This window comes from Heterocephalus glaber, unplaced genomic scaffold (assembly GCF_053883595.1).
Source record: "Heterocephalus glaber isolate CG9 unplaced genomic scaffold, H.glaber_assembly_v1.0 deba00001461, whole genome shotgun sequence".
NCBI lineage: Eukaryota > Metazoa > Chordata > Mammalia > Rodentia > Bathyergidae > Heterocephalus > Heterocephalus glaber.
In genome coordinates, this window is record NW_028258308.1 from 45559932 (window position 1) to 45582365 (window position 22434).

The window sequence follows — 22434 nt, forward strand, 5'->3', positions numbered from 1 at the left end:
AGGAGTAGGGCATAGTGGTAAGTGGGAGAAGGATGGTGATAGGGTGGGGAGCAGAGCCTGGAATAGTGAGGGTGGTGGAGAGTTTTGTTAAAATATCTCATCCAAGGAGCAAGATTGGACAGGTGTGAATAACTAGAAGTGAATGAGTAAACATTTGGCTTCCCAATTGGCAAAACAGTAGAGGAGTTTTGAGAGAACTGGACACAGTAATTGAGGCTAAAATTAGCTGTCCTAAGTGTCAGGTAAAAGGCCGAAAACCAAGACCAGACCAGGCCACAACAAGCCTTTATTAGGGGAACAGATCTGCTGGGCTGTCTTCTCTGAACAAAGGAGAGACAAAAGCAATATGGCCAGGACAGGAAGTGCCTTTTATAGGAGTGGGGGTGGGGCTTGTAGGAGCTGAGGTGGAGTTGAGTGAGGTAGCGACTAGGGACTGGAGGAGCCTGTGATGTCACTAGTTGCTAGGAGGAGAGCAAGTATTAGGTTACTCTTTTGGTGGGAGTAGGGGCATGTTGGAAAGAAGGTAGGTATTATATACAGCAGCCACCTTAAATTGGAGGGAAATCTATCATTCCAGGCTCTTGTTTTATGGTTGTTGGGTGAAGGTCTCTTCTTCTGGAGCTGTTTCAAGCTGACAAATGGGCAAAGGGTAGGGGTAAACCTGGATCTGATGTGGCCAGCGGTAGGTGGGGGCTTTTCCCTCTGCCACAGTGGCTGGTACCCCACCATGATGAGCTCCATGACTGTCTGGTTGATAAATGTCCTCATGTGTTTCTGCAAGAAAATTTGAAAACAGTGAAACAAGCACGGTACAAAGCAGAGGATCAGACATATAATACTGATGGGTCCCAAGAGTAGTAATAGCCAGGGCAGCCATGAGCTCCAGGAACCAAACATATCCCATCATTGATTAGTACCTTGGGGAGCATATATATCTGGCCCATTGAGTCTTAAGTCTTTTTCATTTGATATGTAAATTTTTTTCATTATTTACATAGGTTTTACAGAGACAGCTGGATGTTTAGGGGCTCATCTGTTATAGAAGTAAGAAATCAGAGCTCATGATCTAAGGGCCCATATGTCATGTCCTTGCTCTGAGAGAATGAGTGGAAAAGTGATAAACACAATTTATATAATCTGTATAATTTTTTTTGGAGTATAAAAGTTGTATGTAACTGAACAAATGTCTTTTGGAGGCCAACATACTGATGAGTGTAGCGTTACTATGAACCTGACTTGTCCTTTAAATTCAAGGCCATGAAAACACATTTTAGGTTGATAGTTCCAGCAAAGCCATGGAATAGTTGTGTAAAGGACAGTTTTATTCCTGTATCTCTCAGTTTTTGGAGGCAACCTAGATATATTTAAAAATAAAGAGAACTGATAACCTGAACAAGGACACTGGCCAACTTAAGGAGATCAAATGTAACATAAAAGGCTTGATTTTTTTAGACACAGGTAGGTATCCAGGAAATATGAGCACAATGAAAGAAGAGGCATCATAAACAGAGAATAAGGATGTACATTATTTTAAAAGGAATAAATCTTGTAGCTGCTCGGTATAGAATGTATCCTGACTGTGGCTGACAAACAGGTGATTTTTTTTCCCAATACTCTTATTTTATGTTTTTTTTTTTTTATCACCGCACGATAGTTAATTAGTTATCGCAGAATCAAAAAATCACTTATCTAAAAGGAGAGATTTGGAGACCAGTGATTTCTAGGATTGGACAACTGTAAAGAACTTATTTTAATTTCTCTGAAAAGAATCTATACACACTTGTAGCTAATTAATGATTTTCCCTTTTTATTTAGTCCTCAGAGTTTTGCTTTTGAAATGGTTGTGTCATGACTGAAAAAAAAACATTTTTATGGATGGGCTATGTCTTAATTTTTTGAAGTCTAGCTTTATTATTATGTCATCATTTTATACCTCTTTTGGTTATTTTTTCTGCAGGGTGTTTAAGACCAAGTTAAAATGAGACCTGTGTCAATCAATATTAACCTCTTATTACATATCAAGGTCAGTTAAGTCTCCCCAGGCCATTACTTTGGAGCCATGCATAGAGCCTCTCTGTTCCTCTGTCAGTGTCAGCTGTCAGGATGGGTCATGAGCTTACTTGTCCAAGTTGCTTTCAATGAAAGTGTGGGAGATTTTTTCTTGGTGACCCTCCTTTGGCACACAGAACATTGTCCTCTGGTGTCCAGCAATCTCCCTGTTTAGTAGGTTGAGTGACTTACCAAAGATGTAGGACCCTGCAGAGAAGGTTCCCTCATGTCCTGGATCTTTGTTGACCTTGAGAGGCTGGGGCCAAGATATTGACTGTCCTCATAGCCCAGTTATCTTTCTAGTTTTGGTCTCCAAACTTTAGTTGTTGAACACCCAGAAGAGATGGTCAATAGCATTAGCATTGTAACAAGAGTAATGAAGTTAACTATTATAATTAAATAACAAGCATTTTGGAATTTAAAATATATTGTCATCAGTCATGGTTGTTTTAGTAGTTGAATTCCTGTAGAATATTAACAGAAAAAGAGTCACAAATAACATTTTGACATGACAATTATGATGACTTTACCTTTGTAACACATTAAAATGTACATCTTGATATAAAAAAATAGCCATTGTTAAACATACTCATGTTTTAAAAACACCAAAATATTTTACCTAAATTATTATATTTTTTTAAAAAAATTATCTTTTGATAGGCTACTATCTAAAGAAAATATCTCACCCCATAAATGTATGTTATCATAAATAGCTGGAGTGTATGAAAAAGGCAAATATCTGAATCAAAAAGAGGTTATTATTATAAATAAATATTAGAAAACCCATACAGTCAGCAAGTATAAATACATATAGTATATCAGAAAAAATAAAACCTTGTTATTGTTGTTTTTTACAGGATATTTAGTCCTTTGAAAATTATTTAGAATTTATCCCTTTGATGATAACTGATGTAAACATAGTATAATAATATATTTAAGGAATATTTATTGATGTAAGTCTTTTATAAGGCTATGAAAACTATCGGGTCAGTCTGTTGTAAGATGAAAACCGTTGAGGTCCCCCTAGTGAACAAAGACTGGAAAATATTTCCATGCAGCCACTCCTTTGTTCACCAAGGGGAGCATGCCTTGAACTTAATAATCTTTATCTATAAACAAAACAGCTGTACGATTGGACAAAAACAAAGATATAAGACAATTTCTAAAACTAGAGTGCACTCAAATATATTTAGCCCAATGGAATTATAATATCTCTTTATAAATTTTAGGTTTATAATTATAAATAATACTATTTAAAACTTTTTGTAAGTCAATTAACAGAGATCTCATGTAGAATTAGAATCAGAAAGAATGAAAACTCTATTCCTGTAAACCTTTTATAACAAACTTGAAACAACAAGCAAACATATATATTTCCTTCATAAATCACTTCTGCACAGCTTCTTGACATACCTAGGCCTTTTGGTCTTGTCCTTCTAACAAGACAATCATATAAAATCCTTTTATATCGAAAATATATCTTTTACTTATAGCTTTTTAAATATTTTGCCTCTGACTCACTATAAACCTTTTATAACAAACTTGTCTTTAGCTGTTAAAATTTTGAAGTGTCCCCCCACTTTTTTTCAGATTGTTACACTTTAAATTTGGTTGACTGCCAATAGAACAGTAGTAACCTTTAGTTTTTTATCAACAAAGTACAGAAAAGAGAAAGTTAACCCTATAATTACAGTTCAAGAATTTACAATGTACAAGAAGTGTTTTAAGCATACCAATTAAACATCAACTCAAATTGAAACAAATATATTTATTAATTAGCTAAAATTTGTAACTTGATTTTTCTTGTAAAATCTCTTGATGTCTGGTAGAGCACAGTTGTAATTTCACTGGCTTTGTTTTGGGATAACAGTGCTTGCCTTGGCTTTTAGTCAGGAGTGTTTTTTCTCACTACTTTGTTTTATGCGCTTCAGAGCTTTTTTTTTTTTTTTAGCTGTTTTTAATATCAGGGGCTGACTGAGAGATAAAGGGAATGCCAGGCTGGGAGGTAGGATTAATTTTGGTATATTTTTGAAGGGCCTCAGTAAGCCATGACAGAGACTGTGTCAGATTTTATTTTTGTGGGTCTGAGTTACTTTTAGTCTTATCAAAGTTGACAGACTTGTGAGATGTCTTTTAAAACCTTTTATGAGGCAGAGAGTCATATGGTCTCTGCAGCCTCTATGTGCCTGGCCTAGCTGAGAGTCCCATTGTGGGTCTCCTCTGGGATGGCCTGCATTCCCACTAGCTTGGTGTTATCAGCAGAATAAAATGTATCTGCTGTAGTCTGAGCCACCATCCAAACTCTTTTCTTGTCTTTGGGGGAAGGGTAGAAGTCAGTATCATATAGATATTGTGTCAAGTCAGATCACAGGACAGTCAAGTAACAAAATTCTTTGATATAGACATCAGGATTAGAGAAGGAGCTTAAGTGTTTTTTAATTTGAGAAAGATTGGAGAAAGAGAAGGGGACATGTACTCTAACAATGCCCTCATCCTGGCAACCTCTCTGAGAGGCATCTATGTGGCTGGGGCCAATGTTGGAAGGGTGGAGTATTGAGAATGGATGCCGGGTGGGTTTATGCAAGATTGTGGAGATGTGGGAGGAGGCAAGGGAGGGTCACAAGGTGGCAGAGACAAAGAAGCACACAAAGAGATGGAAGAAGAGCTTACAGTGTCCAGAATTGTGGAAAGAAATGCACAAAGACACAGAATTCGGGTAAAATAGGAAAGGTCTTTACTTGCTAGCAAGGTGGGACTGCCAGAAACTGGTCTGGTCAGAGTCCCCACCCTGCATTCTTTGTCCATCACCTTTTATACTTTTGTCAGTCATTATCTCATCCCTAGTGGTCTTTGTTAAGTAAATAAAGTTCTAATTCTTGTTTAATGGTTAGACACAGGTGGTTTCTGTCACTGATTACAGTCCTAAACACATGACAGTTAAGGCACATATGTCACAAGTTTGTTCAAGGATTTTCACTTTGTTCTTCAGAGCTAAGATGTTATCTATAGTGGAGCTACAGGTCAAAGGAGCTATATAACCTTCACTTTAAACAACAAAAGCAATAGGCTAAGGCAAGCTTTTAAAGGGATACACTACCTATTTCTGCTTCCACAACTACTTTAATAACTAATCTACTAAACTTACTTTAAAATTTTTCCCTATCAACAGGGTTATAAGGTGGGAGAGGTAAGACCTGTGAGTGATCAGCTTAGGGTAGGAGTACTTGAGGAGGAGAACAGGTTTGACAGAGGGAGGATTGAGAGCATAGGTAGAAAAAGGCTTGTAAGTAGGGGATTTCTGACAATTGGCCACTGTGCTGACAGAAGTTGTGTAAATCATGCAGTAGGTTAAAATCTAAAGTGCCAGTTTTGGGCCATGGGAACCCATTATCTAATTTATACTGAGGCCAAACCTGATTACAATAGAAAACAAGTCTTTTTGGCTTAAAGTCTGGTCCCAGCAATCCGAGGGGTTTGAGTTGTGCCAGGAGGCAGCCCAGAGGCATTGAGGGAGGGGGTTTGGATTGTTAGGCCTGCATGTTATAGCGGTTGAGAAGGAGGCAGCTCCCTGGGAGGACAAAGGGGAGGAGCTTCCTCATCTCCTTTGACAATCTCCAAGTGAGTCTCCCAGAGGGAGAGAATGAGATCAGGGCTGATGGGGCATCCCCCAGGGGCACAGTCCTGGGCCCAGTGGCCTAGGGGGTTTCTCTGACCAAGCACTTGGATTTCTGAGAAGTCCCCAGAGGGAGAGAGAATGAGACAGAAAACCCAATGAGAGGGAGGCTGAACTCCCTACTCACCCTGACATTGGTGACCAGTGTGGATGTGTAGCGTCAGCAATGGCAAGGGTAGAAAGCCCTGAGAGGGTCCTGGCTCAGCAAATGTGGTCTGGTGTTGATAGCCAAAAGCCCAATCAACCCTGTTCCATGGGGGAATCATCCCTTAGGGGAACAACTACCATTCAAGTCACAGCACCAGAAATGACAGGTAAAAGGCCAAAAACCAAGACCAGACCAGGCCACAACAAGCCTTTATTAGGGGAACAGATCTGCTGGGCTGTCTTCTCTGAACAAAGGAGAGACAAAAGCAATATGGCCAGGACAGGAAGTGCCTTTTATAGGAGTGGGAGTGGGGCTTGTAGGAGCTGAGGTGGGGTTGAGTGAGGTAGTGACTAGGGACTGGAGAAGCCTTTGACACCACTAGTTGCTAGGAGGAGAGCATGTATTAGGTTACTCTTCTGGTGGGAGTAGGGGCATGTTGGAAAGAAAGTAGCTATTATATACAGCAGCCACCCTAAATTAGAGGGAGATCTATCACTGAGGTCTTAGAAACATTACAGAATAAAAGCCCAGACATTTCCAGTCCTTTAGTGATTAAATGCACTTTAGAAAATCTATGTCTTGTCCTGATTCACTGTTGTAAAGCACGAGCAGAGGCTAAAAGTATCATTGGGATTGTCGTGAAATGTTTAAAAGCAGTGGCCCTCTGCTTCTATTCATTTCCCCCATCATGGTTTAAGTATAAAGCACTGTGAATGAAGGTAGTTGTCAGGGTTAGCTGCAGAGGTATGGGTATTCTTTATTTTATTTTTTGAGGGTAGAAGTAGTTTCAAAGTTTTATGGGCTCCTTTCCCCCCCTTTTATGGTGATCTAATTGCATTGGTTAAAAAGCAGCTAACCAGTTCTCTAGAATACGCTCTCTAGCCAAGTCTAACTTTATTTAAACAATATAGATGGACAAGCTGATTGTTTGAACCAAAATGGGAACATTAACAAACATCACAGCCCTCATTAATAATGTTGTGACTTTGCTGTCAGGTGTAGATTCCCCCCTTCAAAAAAAGCTTGTGACCATTTTGTATGGCTGTAGGGAGCAATGCTACATAATTTTTAGGAAAAATCATTTGATTAGGCCTAGTTCTCCTGCCTACAGGGCAACTATGGGATTTTGAGACATGATTCCACCTTGGCCTCCAGTCACAACTGAGACCTCAAGGATCCCATGATGCTCCAGTGCAAGACCACACCTGTGGGAGACACCATGGGAGGACCCACATCTTCATCTGCATAGTTCCTCATTGATCTAGGAATTCTGCCGCTCCCATTATCTGTTACCTTTGTTTCTCCCCATGTACTGAATAAAAGGTGCAGCAAGCTCAGGGGTTTTTGTCTTTGCTGCCCAGAGCAGCACTGATCAGGCCCAAAGCTCAGGCTCTTCTCCAAGTCTCATTTTTTCTACCTTTTCTGTATAATAAGTTAATTTGCCTTGTGCTGCCATGGCTCACAGGAGACTAGGACTTACTGCAGAAGTTCTAGTAACATCCCCTTTCCCTGTTCCCTACATATGGCTTGTCTGGAAACTTCTGTAAATCTTATGTTTTAGTACAATATTTTTTGTTATTCTGAATAAAAAAAATAAAGATAGATGTCCTGAGAATGAAGAAAAGGTGGAATGGGTCACCTCGGTATTGATCAGAAATGAAACAGTCTTACTTCTACTGCAAGATTTACCTGGAGTTTGGTGGCTGTGATGGTCCAAGGGGTATCTGAGACCTCTGAGGCATGTCAGTCATCTGAGGTCCAACTGATCAGGTCTGCAAGGGTACCTGAGCCTGGTGCCTGGGGTGGGCCTGACCACCTCAGTACAGTCCTCCTTCCAGTGAGGGCCTCCACATGTGGGACATGGCTTGGAAGTAGTCATGTTACAGTCTTTGGCCCAGTGGCCAGTCTGGTGACACTTAAAGCATGGTCTCATGGGGAATGGACCCCCTTCTTTGGATCCCCAGAGGTTTTCTTTGGCCCCCAATTGACTCTTATCCCTCTTGGTGGGTTTCTTATGGTGGATGCAAGCAGTTGTAAGTCAGAAATATACTGCTGGTGGATGGCCATATCATGATTATTGAAAAATTTTAAATGATTGATTGATCAATTCCTGATGGGGGTCTGAGGGCCAGATTTATTTTTTTGGATCTTTCAGCAAATATCTGGGGCAGATTGGGTGATAAAATGCATCTTTAAAATAAGCTGCCCTTCTGGACTTGCAGGGATTAGAGCAGTAAATTTTCTGAGAGTGGAGTCTAGCTGAGACATAAACTGGGACAGATTTTTTTATCTCTCATTTGAGTAATTTCCTTTAATTTGTCATAATCAACTGATTTGTGGGCTGCCTTTTTCGGCCCTCAGCCAGGCAAGTTACCATGTAGTCTCAGCATTGCCTTTCGGGCAAGAGCCCCCATGCAACAATGCAATTGAAATTCCATGTGGGCTTGGCCCAGGGAATAGCTGTAGCTTCATCCTCAAAATTGGGCTCATGCTGCCTGCTTTTGTTGGCATAGCATTGAGCCAGGGACCAAATCTGCTCTTGTTCCTCCAGGGAGAGTGTAGAAGTAAGGAAGATACTTACGTCCTCCCAGGTTAAGTCATAAGATTGAGTGAGATATTGAAATTCTTGAACATATTTAGTGGGGCCTGTGAGGAAGGAACCCAGGGACCGATTAATCTGAGAAAGATCAGAGAGAGAGAAAGGGGCATGAAGATAGACCATTCCCTCCACCCCCACCACCTCCCAAAGCAGAAACTGAGGAGCAAAATGAAAAAGCTTTTGTACATAGGGAGGGAGGGGGCTTGAGGGGGGAATGGGATAAAATAAAATAAAATTTATTTATAAAAAGAAACTGATGAGCAGGGGGTAGGGAAGAAATACAAAATTGCAGTTTGGACCTAGTATGAGAGGGGGTTGGAATAGTCTTGTTAGGATAATGAGGAGGGTTAGAAGTTTTGGATAAATAGAGAATAGGGGCCAGAGCAGAGGAAGATACAGTAGGAGGTCCTGAAGTGAGCTCAGCAGCTTGGGTGGCTGCAGCTGGAGGGGAAGGGCAGCTGCAGTAGGAGGACGGAGGAGGAAGGAGGAAGGGAGGGAACTGACAGAGGAGTTGACAAGTTCAGCAGGGTTACAAGAGGCACAGAGAGAGGGGAGATGGTGGAGAGCAAAGAATACCTGAACATAAGGGACATCAGACCATTTTCCCAGCCAGCAGCAATAATTGTCTAGATCTTGGAGAGTTAAGTGAAAAGTGCCATTTTTGAGCCAATGTGACTCATTATCTAATTTGTACTGTGGCCAGGCTGTATTGCAGAAGAAAATTAGGTGTTTTAGCTTCAGGTCAGGGTAGAGGTGAAGCAGCTTGAGATTCTTTAATACACATGCAAGGGAGGAACAGAGAGGAACTCAAGAGGAGTTGCTTTTGGTAGGATCTGGGACTGCCAAAATGGAGGAGACTTAAGAAAAAGAGAGGATGTCTCCTGTCAGTTTCTAAAGGCCAAATGGAGTGGGTGGGTGGTCAAGTCAGTTGTCCCCAAAACTTGGTGACCACCAAGGAGTTTGACTCCCAGAATGAGTGTGACTATGTTTGGGAGCACAACTTGAGAGTCAGCCTAGATAAATCTCCAGGGTGGAGAGAAAAGAGGTATTAAGAAGGAGTCAGAGGGGCTTGGGATTTAGCTCAGTGATTCTGCCACCTGCCTTGCAAGTGCAAAGTCCTGAGTTCAATTCCCAGTATCAAAAAAAAGAGAGAAGGAGTCAGAAAGAAAGAAGGGAGGGAAAAGGAGCCTACCTGACCTAAAGAGGAGATTCAGATTAGCAGCAGAGCTGAGACAGAAAAAGGCTGGAGGTCTGATGTTAGAGGTGGCCTCAGTCAGTGCAGAGGGGTCTGGGAAGGGGACTGGACCCTTCCAGGAGGGAGTCTCATCTCTTGGGTTTTTGGCACTAGATGTTAGGGTAAACTAAGACATGACAGAGATCACCAGAACAGGCAAAAATGAAGCAACAAGCAAAGTTTTATTTTCAGTCTGTGTCCCGACTAGTCAAGGGTAACAAAGCCATTGACCCTAGGGGCTTGAGTAAGGGGAAACTTTACAGGGGAGGTTGGGTAGGGGAGGGATATTGCCAGGAGGAGTGGAAAATTATGTCCTGGATTGGAGAAAGTCTTTTGTTCTGCAGCAGAGGAAGTCTGATGGTCTTCAGGGATATCTGGACCTGAAGCTGTTGCTGTTTGGGGCAGGCTGTTTATCTCAAACCCAGGTCTTGGCTTCCTGTTATCCTTTGAGTCTTGCAGGATCTGTAACTTCATTGCCTGGGAAGTTTTTTCTTCTGCCTGGGCTGGGGTCTGACAATTTCTTAAGGTTTTCTTTCACATATACACCATGCTACATTTTGGTAGCATCAATTTACATAGTTCTTATTTCATTTTCTTGCCTTATTGCACTGACAGGACCTCAATACAGTACTGCATGGCAGTGTTGAAGGCAAATGTCTTGCCTTATTTTTGATCCTAGGAGGAAAGCATTCAGGCTTTCATGTTAGCTGTAAGTTTTTTGTAGATGCCCTTTATCACATGCAGGAAGTTTCCTTTGCTTTCTACTTTGTTGCGAGTTGTATAAGTGTTGCATTTTGTCCATTTGCATCTATTGGTCTGTGGCTATACGACTTGCTTCGGCAATGAAAGATGAATGGCAGTCATAGTCATCTCTTTTGGGCAAGGCTTTAGGAAGCAGTGTAGGATTTACTATAGTACTGGTACCAGTACAGTGTCTTCCCCCTTGTAATAAAAACTTAAAGTGGTCTATTTTTAAGAGAAAGTAGCTAGCTCTGAGTGGACAGTTACTAGCAGCTACACTTGTGAATGTGACAAACTGCAAAGTCCAGGGACTTGGAGGACCCCTAAGCAAACAGTATGTGGGGGCAGGAATAAACTAACAAGTAAGTCTTTGTTGAGAAATATAGATGTAAGCTGGGGTGGGAGAGAAAAGAACACTCTATAAGGAAATAATGAAATTTAGGCAATGTCTAGGAAGATTGTATATCTCACAGTACTCAGCCAATGAGGAACCAGGGTGGTGGTGGGGAACCTGCACACTAGGGAATAAAATGCTTGCTATAACTGCCCAGGGAGTGCCTGCTTACTGGATAACCAGTTTTACAAGACTGACATTGAAGTCTTACTTTCACTGTCCTTTGTGTCTCTGAGTCCATTCCTTGGGTTTGGGCAAGTGAGTGTACTTCTCAACCCCTGCTGCAGTAATGGTAAACACTCTTGTTGCAGTGAAGCAAGAAACAAACTTTGGTTCGGTAAGCCATGAGATTTTGGAGCTGTTTATTAGTGTATTGTAGTCTAACGGAGAAAGTTCTTGCCTTGAGGAGAAACTTCTTGTCTTCATAGAGTTTACATTATAGTACAAGGGAAGCAGACAACTAATACATTATAATGTCAGGTATAGATTACTGCAATGAAGAAAATAAAGCAAGGTGCAGGATAGAAAATATTTGTGTTAGATAAAAGTATTAAGGAAGGTCTCCTTAAAGAAGGCAAGAGTTGGGCTGAGAACTGAAGTGAAGGAGGAGAGCATGAGGTATCTAGGTGGGGACTGGTGTTTCAGGTAGAGGGACCCACCTGTGCATAGCCCTAGATAGGAAGTTCAGACTCTGCTGGGCATGGAAGATTGTGACCAAGCTGAAAGATGCTGTGGTATTGTTCACCTCCTGTCACTTCTCTCCCTCTCTCACAGGACTCTGCACCAGTCACATTAGATTTCTTCAGCTCCTTCTCTAGCCACACTTTCTCTGAGCCCTTTCAAAGGCTGGTCATTCTGTTGGAAACATTCTTCCTCCCTTCTCCAGGATCACTTCTTGAAATCAATGCAAATGCCAGTCCTCCTGGAAGCCTTCCCAGTCTAAGTGTTACCTTAGTGTCTCATCCTTCTCCTAACACAGCACTGATCACACTGCTATAACTTAAAAAAATTATCAAATAATTCACACACACACAAAGAAATAATATAGGGTGCACCATATACCTATTTACCATCCAATTTAAGCAATAACACACTGCCAGTTGAAGCTCTCTTAACATTCTATCTCCCTACTCCCAAACAGTACTTGAATTTAGTGTGTATCTTTCCATGTGTCTATACACTCATATTACATATGCATATATATATATATTCATAAACAACATATAGTATTGTTTTGCTTCACTTCATATGTTATTACAAAGCTACTCTACAAACCTGCATATTTGCATCACCCTTTTGAGATTCTGCTGAAGCTCTGCATCATGCCTCATGCTGCATCACAATTTGTCTATTTCCCATGGATAGAGATTCATGTTGTGAGAAAATAATTCCCAGCTGCAGGCCAAGCCTGAAGATGGCCCTTCGTCTCCTCCCTGCTCCCTTTCCCTTCCCTACTCCCCTTCTCCTCCATAGATTAGAGAGCCAAACAGTCTGTTTGATTCATATTGTAGACCCTGGATGGCACATCCTCATGAGACTGTTACATTGTTTATTCTTCCCTGGTCCCTTCCTGAGCATGCTTCATCATGGAACAATCACGCTACATTCCACCTAGGCCACGTAGGCCATGTAGCACTGTTTGCTCTGCTTTCTCTTCCTGTTTGCCTTCGACTATAAATAAAGAGCATGTGGTGCTCCAGGCGGCCGTTAGCTCCCAACAAGCTATGGCTCCACCTGCTCCCAAACTTAAAGAATAATATTGGCTTCTTCATCATCTTTTCTTTCTTTCTCTTTTATTTTTTCCTAGCAGAGGGTGAACAATCCAATGCTTGGTGAATTCTGCTTCACAATGATAGGAAGAGCTGACATTGAAGGATCAAAAAGCGACATCACTATGAATTCTTGGCCACCACAAGCCAGTTATCCCTGTAGTAACTTTTCTGACACCTCCTGCTTAAAACCCAAAAGGTCAGAAAGAATGTGAGGCCTGGCTTTCATGGTCTGTATTCGTACTGAAAATCAAGATCAAGCAAGCTTTTGCCCTTCTGCTCCACAGGAGGTTTCTGTCCTCCCTGAGCTTGACTTAGGACACCTGTGTTACTGTTTGACAGGTGTACTGCCCCAAACTCCCCACCTGGCACTGTCCCTGGAGAGGGTCATGCCCACGCGGTCACCCCACGGTCAGGCACTTGGCTCCAGAGGTGAGAGCCCCTCACCATCTTTTCTTCATCTTCCACCACTCTCCCTGGCTTCGGACCCTATGCTGCGCGGGCCACAACTTTGGAACTCAGGTGAGGAGACACTTCCATTAGTGCACACAAAGGGGGAAGGTGAGTGGTTCCCTAGATGTAAAACATGGGACAGGCAGGCTCACATTAGCAACAGCTCTATCTTCAAGTGCTACATGAATTGCTAAAATCTAAGGGGACCAAAGTCAAACTAGATCAGCTTTGTTCTTTCCTTTCTTTTGTTCAGGATACTTGTCCTTGGTTTCCAGAGCAGGGCACAGTGAATCTGGACACTTGGCATAAAGTAGGGAAACTGTTGAGAGACTGTTATACTGCTGAGGGTCTGGACAAGATTCCTATCTTTACCTTTTCTTTGTGGTCATTGGTTAATGAGTGTTTGGATGCCTGTCCTGCGATTGAATGAGCCATTGATGATGAGGCACCAAACATGGTATCACACCTTAAACAGATAGTTCAGGGTTATAAGAAAATGAAAGCGGCTTGAGGCTACTGAGGAGGTAGTTGGGGGAATGGGGCTCTTGGCCCCAGTGAAGCCCTCTGCCCCAACAGAGGAGCCCTACTCTGAGTTTTCTGATTGCTCCTCAGAGGACCCTGGAGATGAGGCAGACTCATGTCGGGGCTCGCAGCTCTGGTTGCTCCTTCCATTTTCATTTGCTGCTGCAAGCAAAATCTTGGGCAAAATCGAAAGCCACCTGCTGTACTTCCTTAAAGGGCACTTTAGCTGCACCTCAGGTTTCCACATCAGTAAGTCTGCTTCCCCTCCTACAGGTGGCACTCCAGTGAGTTCATGATCAAGGGGAAGCCTTGGAAGGTTTCAGGCCTGGAATATATCCCATCATAGAGGTTCCCAACCCAAATAATCCAGGACAAGTGCTTAGATAACATGAACCCATTCCTTTTAAAACTTCAAAAGAGCTAAAAATGGATGCTGTTGCCTATGGGTCCATGGATCCTTTTATTATGGGGTTTCTGGAGGTGGTAGCCACTGCAGCTATGCCCCCAGATGTTTGGAAGGCCCTGGCCAAGGCTTGCTTTTCCCCAGGTGATCATTTGTTGTGTAAGTCTGCATACATTGAGCAATGCACTGAACAAGCCACATGCAACTGGCAGCACGCAGTTCCCATTACTATGGACATGCTCATTGGAGAGGGAAATCAGGTGGGTCTGCTTAACCAGCTGACTTATGTCCCATCAGCTTATAATCAGATACAGCTCTCAGCCCTCCAAGCTTGGAGAGAGCTCCCATCCAAAGGGAGAAAAAACACGGATATAACTCCTATCAGACAGGGGCCTGATGAGACTTTCCAAGATTTTGTGAGTTGACTTTTACAGGCAGCCTCCCACATTATACATCATCATGAAGTGAGACAGATGGTAGTTAAACAATTGGCTTTTGAAAATGCAAATAAATAGTGTAAAGAGGCTATATGTGCTCACAAAAACAAGCCTCACTAGGAGATATGATTAGATTGTGTGCTGACATAGGCCCCTCCTATGTGCGGGGGGCCACCTTGGCAGCCTTTTTGGCCTCAGACAAGGAACAATGACAGAAATGTGGAAAGAAGGGCCACATGGCTAGAGATTGTAGGAAAAAGGGCTGGTCACCACATACCTTGCCTGAACTGGTGAGGAACAATGGTAGATTTCCCTTGAAAGGCAAGAAGCCTACCTCCTGTGCACAAATTGCAGGATAGAGTACCATTGGGTGAATGAATGCAAGTCTAAGACAGATACTGATGACCCTCCAGTTCTGGGAAATGCCCACCCAGTGGGGCCAGCCCTGGCCTGTCAAACAGTGGGGGTGCTCTCGCTTACTCCATCTCAGCCATTCTGGCTGGTCTCCAACAAGCTCAGAGCTTCTCTGAGCAACCCCAGGGAGCATGGGACTGGACCACAGTTCCACCTCCAAAGTCATATTGACTCCAGACATGGGTCCTCAAGGACTCTTTATGGGAGTGTGTGGCCCCCTGCCACTGTTGGTCTATTGCTGAGACATAGCAGTACTGCCTTGAAAGGGCCTCAAGTCACTCCAGGAGTCATAGATGCTGATTATATGGGAGAGATAAAAATTATGGCTTTCTCTCCCCAACAGTTTTTTCATATCTCTAGGGGGACTGGGTTTGCCCAGTTGTTACTTTTGCCTGTGGCTAAGGCCACTCAGGTTACAAAGGCCATTACAGCTGATCATAGAGGACCAAGAGGCTTTGATTATTTTTTTATTTTTTTGGTATCAGGGATCCAACTCTGGACCTTGCACTTTTGAGGCAGGTGGCAGAACCACTGAGCTAAATCCCTGGGCTGGCTTTGGTTCTTCTGATGCTTATTGGGTCACTAAAGTAAAAGATGAAAGGCCAGAATACAATCTCACTATTGACTTTGGAAAGACTTTTAGAGGATTACTGAACACTGGGGTAGATGCATCAGTGATTAGTTTCCAACATTGGCCATGCAGTTGGCCACTGGACCAAGTTCATACCCAGTTATAGGGGGTTGGACAGATACAACACCCAGCCAAGAGTTCAAAATTGTTACAGTGGACTGATGCAGAGGGCCATCAAGGCACTTTCCAGTCATTCATATTATCCACCATACCAGTACATTTGTAGAGTCAGGATGTCTTAAGTGCTATGGGAGCCCTGCTGGTGAGTCCCAACTCTTTTGTGTCTTCACAAATGTTGAACCAGGGATTTAATCCCCACATGGGCTTGGGATGTCATGGTCAGGGAAGAAAAGAGTCTGTCATACCCTGTCAAAAACTGGACTATCACAGTTTGGGCTACTCACATTTTTCCTAGGGCCACGGGTGAGTTCTGTCCTGGCTGATGGCCAAACCCATTACATGGCTGTCAGATGATCCAGTCTGGGTTGACCAGTAGCCTTTACCACAGGAGAAACTCCTAGCTGCATACTAGCTTATAGAGGAACAATTATGAGGAGGTCATCTAGAACCCTCCACTGGTCCTTGGAATACTCCAATTTTTGAGATAAAGAAAAAATTAGAAACATGGCCCCTCCTACAGGATCTCCACTCAATCAATAAGACCATGGAGCCTATGGGGCACTGCAGCCCAGACTTCCAAGTCCTTCCATGATTCCTTTGTCCTTTCATTTATTGGAATGGCCTTAAAGGACTGTTTTGTTTTGTTTTTTACCATACTTCTTTTTCCTTCTGATTATAAACATTTTGCCTTTAGTCTTTCTTCACCCAATAATCAAGGCCCCACTAGAAGATTTCAGTGGAAGTGCCTACCTCAAGGCATGACCAACAGTCCCACTTTTTGTTAGGAATATGTGGATCAGGCCATACAACTTCTGAGGATACAATTCCCTCAGGCTTATATTATTCAATATATGGATGACATTCTTCTAGTCCACGCCTCTCTACCTGTGCTCCAGGAACTTTACTCTGCCTTGCAGGTGGGTCTTTCCATTTTGAGGTTGGTGATAGCCCTGGATAAAATCCAAAAACCACAGTCTTTTTTTTTCAGACTTTTTCTTATTTGAGACATATTCTAGAAAATACTCAGGTAAGACCTCAACTCATCCAGATTCGCACTAATCATCTTTCTACACTTAATTTTTTTCAAAAGCTCCTGGGAGACATCAACTTGCTTTGACTGTCATTATCTTTAAAGACTGCAGACTTGCAACCATTATTTAAAATCTTCAAAGGAGACCCTTCACCCACCTTGCCTCACCTCCCCTTTGGCTCGTGAGGCCTTTCATAAGGTAGAAAAGGGTATTTAACAGATAGCCCTCACTTGTGTTGTCCCTGAACAGCCTGTATGGTTGGTGACCTTGTCCACTCCACATATGCCAATGGGAGCCCTGTGGCAGCCTCAGGGGGTTCTTGAGTGGATCCATCTTCCTAACTCACCACCCTGCCCTCTTACCCCTTATCCCTCTTTAGTGGCTGCTGTGATAGGCCATGGATGATGATGCTGTCTTCAGTTGCTGGTGAGGGAACCTCATGTACTCATTATACCTTATTCCCTACAACAATAGTGATGGCTTTGGCAGTTTTCCAAAGATTGGCAGATTGCCTTAGCCTTCTTCCCTGGACAGATTGACAATCATCTGCCTTCAGACAAAATTTTATAATTTGCAAACCTTACTTCTTTCATTTTCTCTAAGGTCATCCAGTTGTTGCCTTTGGAAGGCAACAACTGTTTTCACAGATGACTCCTCTAATGGATTTGTGGACTATCATTCCTTGAGTGAGAACAGATCTCAAGATACTGGCTTTACATCTGCTCACCATGCCAAATTATAGGCTGTCATTTGGGTGCTTGAAGATTTTGCTTTTGTCACTTTTAATTTGTACTCAGACAGTGCCTAAGTAGTGGGCATAGTCCAAAAATAGAAACTGCTACCCTTTCCTCCACTACCAGCAAAGTTCTCTTACAGCTTTTTTACCGTCTGAGAGACTGTGTGAGACGCCGCATTTACCCTCATCTCATACATTTGTGCATATTCTCCCCTCCCTGGGCCAATGTGTCAGGGAAATGACACTGTTGATAATCTTATTGCTCCTTTCCTTCTTCAGCCCCTTCTGCTTGCCCTTCAACAGGCCACTGCCTCACATTCTGTTCTTCACCAAACCGCTTCCACCCTATGCAAACAGTTTCATATTTCTCAAGAACAGGTGCGCGGCATTGTTTGTGCCTGTTCCACCTGCATGCTTCATATTCTGTCACCCATCCAGGGTGTCAATCCTAGAGGCCTGTTCCTTGTGACCTCTGGCAGATGGATGTGACCCATGTGGCTGAGTTTGGTCGCCTCAGATATGTTCATGTTTCTGTTGACACCTATTCCTCCATGATCTTCACTTCCGCTCAACCAGGCAAGGCTGCCCAACATGTTATTGATCACTGTCTTTGTGCCTTTCAGGTGCTTGGATGTCCAAGGGCTATCAAAACTGATAATGGTCCTGCTTACACTGTGCTCCTTTCAAACACTTTTATACAACCTTTTGTATTTCCCTCTCTACAGGTATTCCTTATAATCCTCAGGGTCAAGCAATCATTGAATGTGCCAATCTCACCCTTAAAACTATGTTACACAAACAAAAATGGGGAGTACTCCCTAGTTCTTATAAGCCTACACCCTCTACTATAATAAATTTTGCATTATATACCTTAAATTTTAAAATATCAATGAACAAGTCCTTATGGCAGCAGAGTGTCACTTTGTTTCTAGTCACAATCAAAGCATAAATTTGCTCACTGGAAGGACCCAGCCACTGGTCAGTGGTATGGACCAAGTCCTGTGCTTATGTGGGGAAGATAATTTCATTTGTATCTTTCCAGAAGTTGCTGATCACCCTCTCTGGGTGCCAACTCGACTGGTACAGCCGTGTGATGACATCAAACTGGGAGAAGCAGCTGATTCCACCATTCATAAAGCTGATGTTGTCACCCCAGATGAAGATGCTGCATCGAGCTCTTCCATCACACCAAACATGAGCAGTGACTAATCCCACATGGGGTCAGGTCAAGAAATTAACAGAAGATGTGCAACAAATAGTAAAGGATAAGGGAGGTCCCTCAGGTCCTGGCACCTTATTCCTTGCTATGATGTCCTTGGTTTCCATTCAGGTAGGAGTTACAGATGCCAAACAGTATTGGACTTATTTTCCTGACCCCCCGTTGGTTCATGTTGTACCCTGGGAAATGCCAGCTCCTACTCCCATATTCACCAATGTGTCTGCCCTATTAGGGGGACAGCCAGGTGGACATATTTGTCCCAGTCACGCCACCTATAAATATGTGGGCATAGTGGCATCACTTCCTGTATCTAGGGCCTGGTCAGTTCTGCTTGCCCCTTTGGACTATAGAAAAGTCTACCATTGTGAAGAATGAATCTGGCCTAGAAAGGGATAAAATCCTTCTTTACAAAACTTTTAAGTTGGACAACATAAGTCCATCTAATAGATCTTGTTCTACCCATCCCTGCCACAAATGAAAGGCCACTGTTCCACTCAAAGGCACAGTGCCATGGGTTGACTATTGTACCTCCCATATCAATCTGACTCATATACATCCTGTGGAATTTTTGGACCGCTCTCATGTACTGGTAAATTACACTGGATTATTTCCAGTTACTTCTCTTGAAATTAATCATCATTTTAGACAGCCTGGCCTGTGGAGACTTGCTGCATGTACTGATAAAATAATGCAATCCAGGTATAGCTTTAAGAACCTGAGTCCTGTGGGAGCTGCCAGTCATTGGGCACATACTTTTGCACAAGAATCCTATGTTTTCCTTAGTGGGTCCATTAAATATTACCAACAACACTGGGCTGGGGATTTAGCTCAATGGTTCTGGCGCCTGCCTTGCAAGCGCAAGGTCACAAGTTCAATCCCCTGTACCAAAAAAAAAGGGAATATTACCAACAACACTGATGGTACTTTTCATGTTACCTGTACCAACTGTGCTACTCTTGTCAATACACTGCCCATTATTGTGTTGAATCATGCCTCTTTTGTCCTGATTCCCACTAATCTTTCTGGACCCTGGTATTGAAGTGGAAGGAGCTGCCAAACATAACTTGGTGAATAATTACTATAGCACATCTGTCCATGAACTGTATGCCAGCTTAAAATAACAATATAGCAAAAATATGTTGTCTTTGTGCTTTGTGGGCCCCATCTCTGTGTCAACTTGTCCCTGTTTTAAAAAACACTAGGTGAGCCCTTCCCCTTAGATGGGGCAGCCTGTTCCCAGAGAGATAAGAGAACAGCCTTGAAATTGTTTATGTAAGCCCTCAACCTTGAAGCTATGGAAAGGTCCCTTGCTGTTTTGCCACAAAGCTGTGTAACTGCAACTTGGACATTTTACTCTGTAAACAGTATATAAAGGAGAAACTTTTTTTTTTTTGGTACCGGGGAATGAACTTGGGACCCTGCACTTTTGAGGCAGGCAGCAGAACTACTGAGCTAAATTCCCGGCCCAGGAGAAACTTTCTTAACTCGTGGTCAGTCTATAAGGACCTGTTTCCTAAGACTGGCCATTGCCTGCCAATAAACTTTTTCTTATTTTACCCAACTCTCCTGGTCTCTGAAAGGTCATTTTGACTCCTGATTTGCCACGACAGTATAATGACCAAGGGCTCCAAGTACTAAAAGAGATAGAAAATCAACTGAGCCATCCCCAGTGGACGGTTGGACTCATCATCCTGGGTATTGTGTCTCTGGACACTCTTCTTGCCTCCATCGTGATTGCCCCTATGGCTTTGGCCAAAACCATCCAGACAACTCATTTTGTCAACCAACTGGCAAAAAATACCTCCTATGCCTTAGAAACTCAGGAGGACATTGACTCCAAGATTCAGATACAACTTGAAGCACTTGAGGCAGCAGTTCTCGAGATAGGAACACAAGTTAAAGCCCTGCAATTCCATCAAGGGCTTCACTGCCATGCTTAATTTAAATACGTTTGTGTTACAGCTCTAAAATATAATGAGACATGATGGTCCTGGAGCAGGTTGCTGCTTATCTCATGGGTATCTTCCACCATGCCAACTTCAGTGTAGATTTACAAAATTTACAAAAAAAATTCTAGACATACAACATGAAGAGGTCAAGAGACTTACCCCAGATGAAGCTGCTCAAGCAGTGCTGTCCCTCCTCGATGGGTTCAATCCTTTCAATATTGGCAGGCACACTGTGGTTGTGCTTGCACTCTTAATTGCCTTGATTATACTGATTGTCTTGTTTCTAGTCTGCTGCAGAATGTTCTAGCAACAACTGCTTCACCTCGCTTTGGGACAACTTTGGAATCACCTCACATTACAAACAAGAAAAGGGGTAGATGCCGTGGGCCAAGCCTGAAGATGGCCCTTTGTCTCCTCCCTGCTCCTTTTCTCCTCCCTACTCCCCTTGACTCATACTGTAGACCCTGGATAGCACAGCCCAAGAGACAGTTACATTGTATATCCTTCTCTGCTCCCTTTCTGGGAATGCCGGAATCACAAAACAATCATGCTACGTTCTGTCTAGGCCACATAGGCCACGGAGCACTCTTTGCCCCGCCTTCTCTTCCTGTTTGCCTTCCACTATAAATAAAGAGTGTGTGGTGCTCCAGCTGGTCATTAACTCCCCACAAACTATGGTGCCACCTGGTCCCAAACTTAAAGAATAATTGTGGTCTCTGTCATTTTTTCTTCATCTCCTACCACTCTCCCTGGCTTCAGACCCTATGCTATGCAGGTTGCAGCAATTCCCAGCCCATTAGATGTTAGATGTAACAAGTTCTGTGGTCTTACAACATTGAAAGAAGTTGTGAACTAAAGGAGGAGGTTAGGAGAGTTTTATGGGAAAAAAGAATAGCACTTGAATTTCCAGGAGGGATTTTGAGTGGGTGGCCACTGAGGCTTTCATACAGCAAAATCACAACATGGGTCAAACTACAATTAACCTATAGGGTTATAAATATAGTCACTTAGCTGGCATTGATCCAATAGAGAAATGAGGCACAGAGCAAAGGTATATGTAAATAACAAAGGCATTCCTGGAAAGAGATGGGTACAGATGTTCTGATCATCTACCTAGGTGTCTGCTGCCTATCTGGGTTCACTGGACTGGGTGATTCTAATTGCAGTATAATCTCAAATTGCTGTTTATCTTTGGGGAGGCCTGTAGGCCTGGGTATTGCATCTCCATCTTGAGCCCTGACTCTCTTCAGATTCCCCTCCAGCCAGTCTTTGTGTGTCTCCTCTTACGTGCTGACTCCCTTAAGGGCCTGATTCCTTCTTTGACTACATATTAATTTCTATCTAACTTAGCTGTCTATAATACTTAGATTGCAGGGGATGTAGCTCAGCGGCACTCGTGCCTGCCTGTCAAGAGCAAGGTCCTGAGTTCAATTCCCGGTACTATATGTATATATATATATACACATACAATTTTGCAGTTACACACAACTGAGCTTTAAGTATTATTGTGTTTCTGGGGGCCTTTTAACTTCATCAGAGATTGGCAATAGCTCTCTGCCTCTGTATAGTAAACCCCTGGGGAGCAGGGACTCTACAGTCTCATTTACCATAGTATTTCCTGAGGATAGGGGAAAGAGGACTCTAATACTCATGTGTACCAATGAATAGGTGGACGCAGGAATTTAGCAGACCGTGTTGCTCAGTGAAAGAGCAAAGTTTCCTGGCCTGCAATCAGTGTTTCTTCTACTGTTTCTCTTCTGAACAGCAGAGACTGTGCAAAGGGCGGAAATTTTTGCCTTTCTCCCCAACTCTTTCAGGTGCTGGGGATAAAGCCCCAGGGATCTGCGCAGGCTCAGCAAACGCAGGATAGCTGAGCTACTCTGCGCCGGTAGGCCCGACCCAGCCCTCGCCC

The 22434-nt window shown here is 43.0% G+C and overlaps 1 long non-coding RNA gene across 1 annotated transcript; it reads right to left on the reverse strand.

The window, feature by feature from the left end:
* Nucleotides 1-203: 203 nt before the first annotated feature.
* Nucleotides 204-22396, reverse strand: LOC110347571 (uncharacterized). The gene is made up of 3 exons (XR_002392266.2): nt 20682-22396; nt 2242-2366; nt 204-774 (listed from the first exon to the last, which is right to left on the reverse strand). It is a non-coding gene; the product is annotated as an uncharacterized LOC110347571 (long non-coding RNA).
* Nucleotides 22397-22434: the final 38 nt, after the last annotated feature.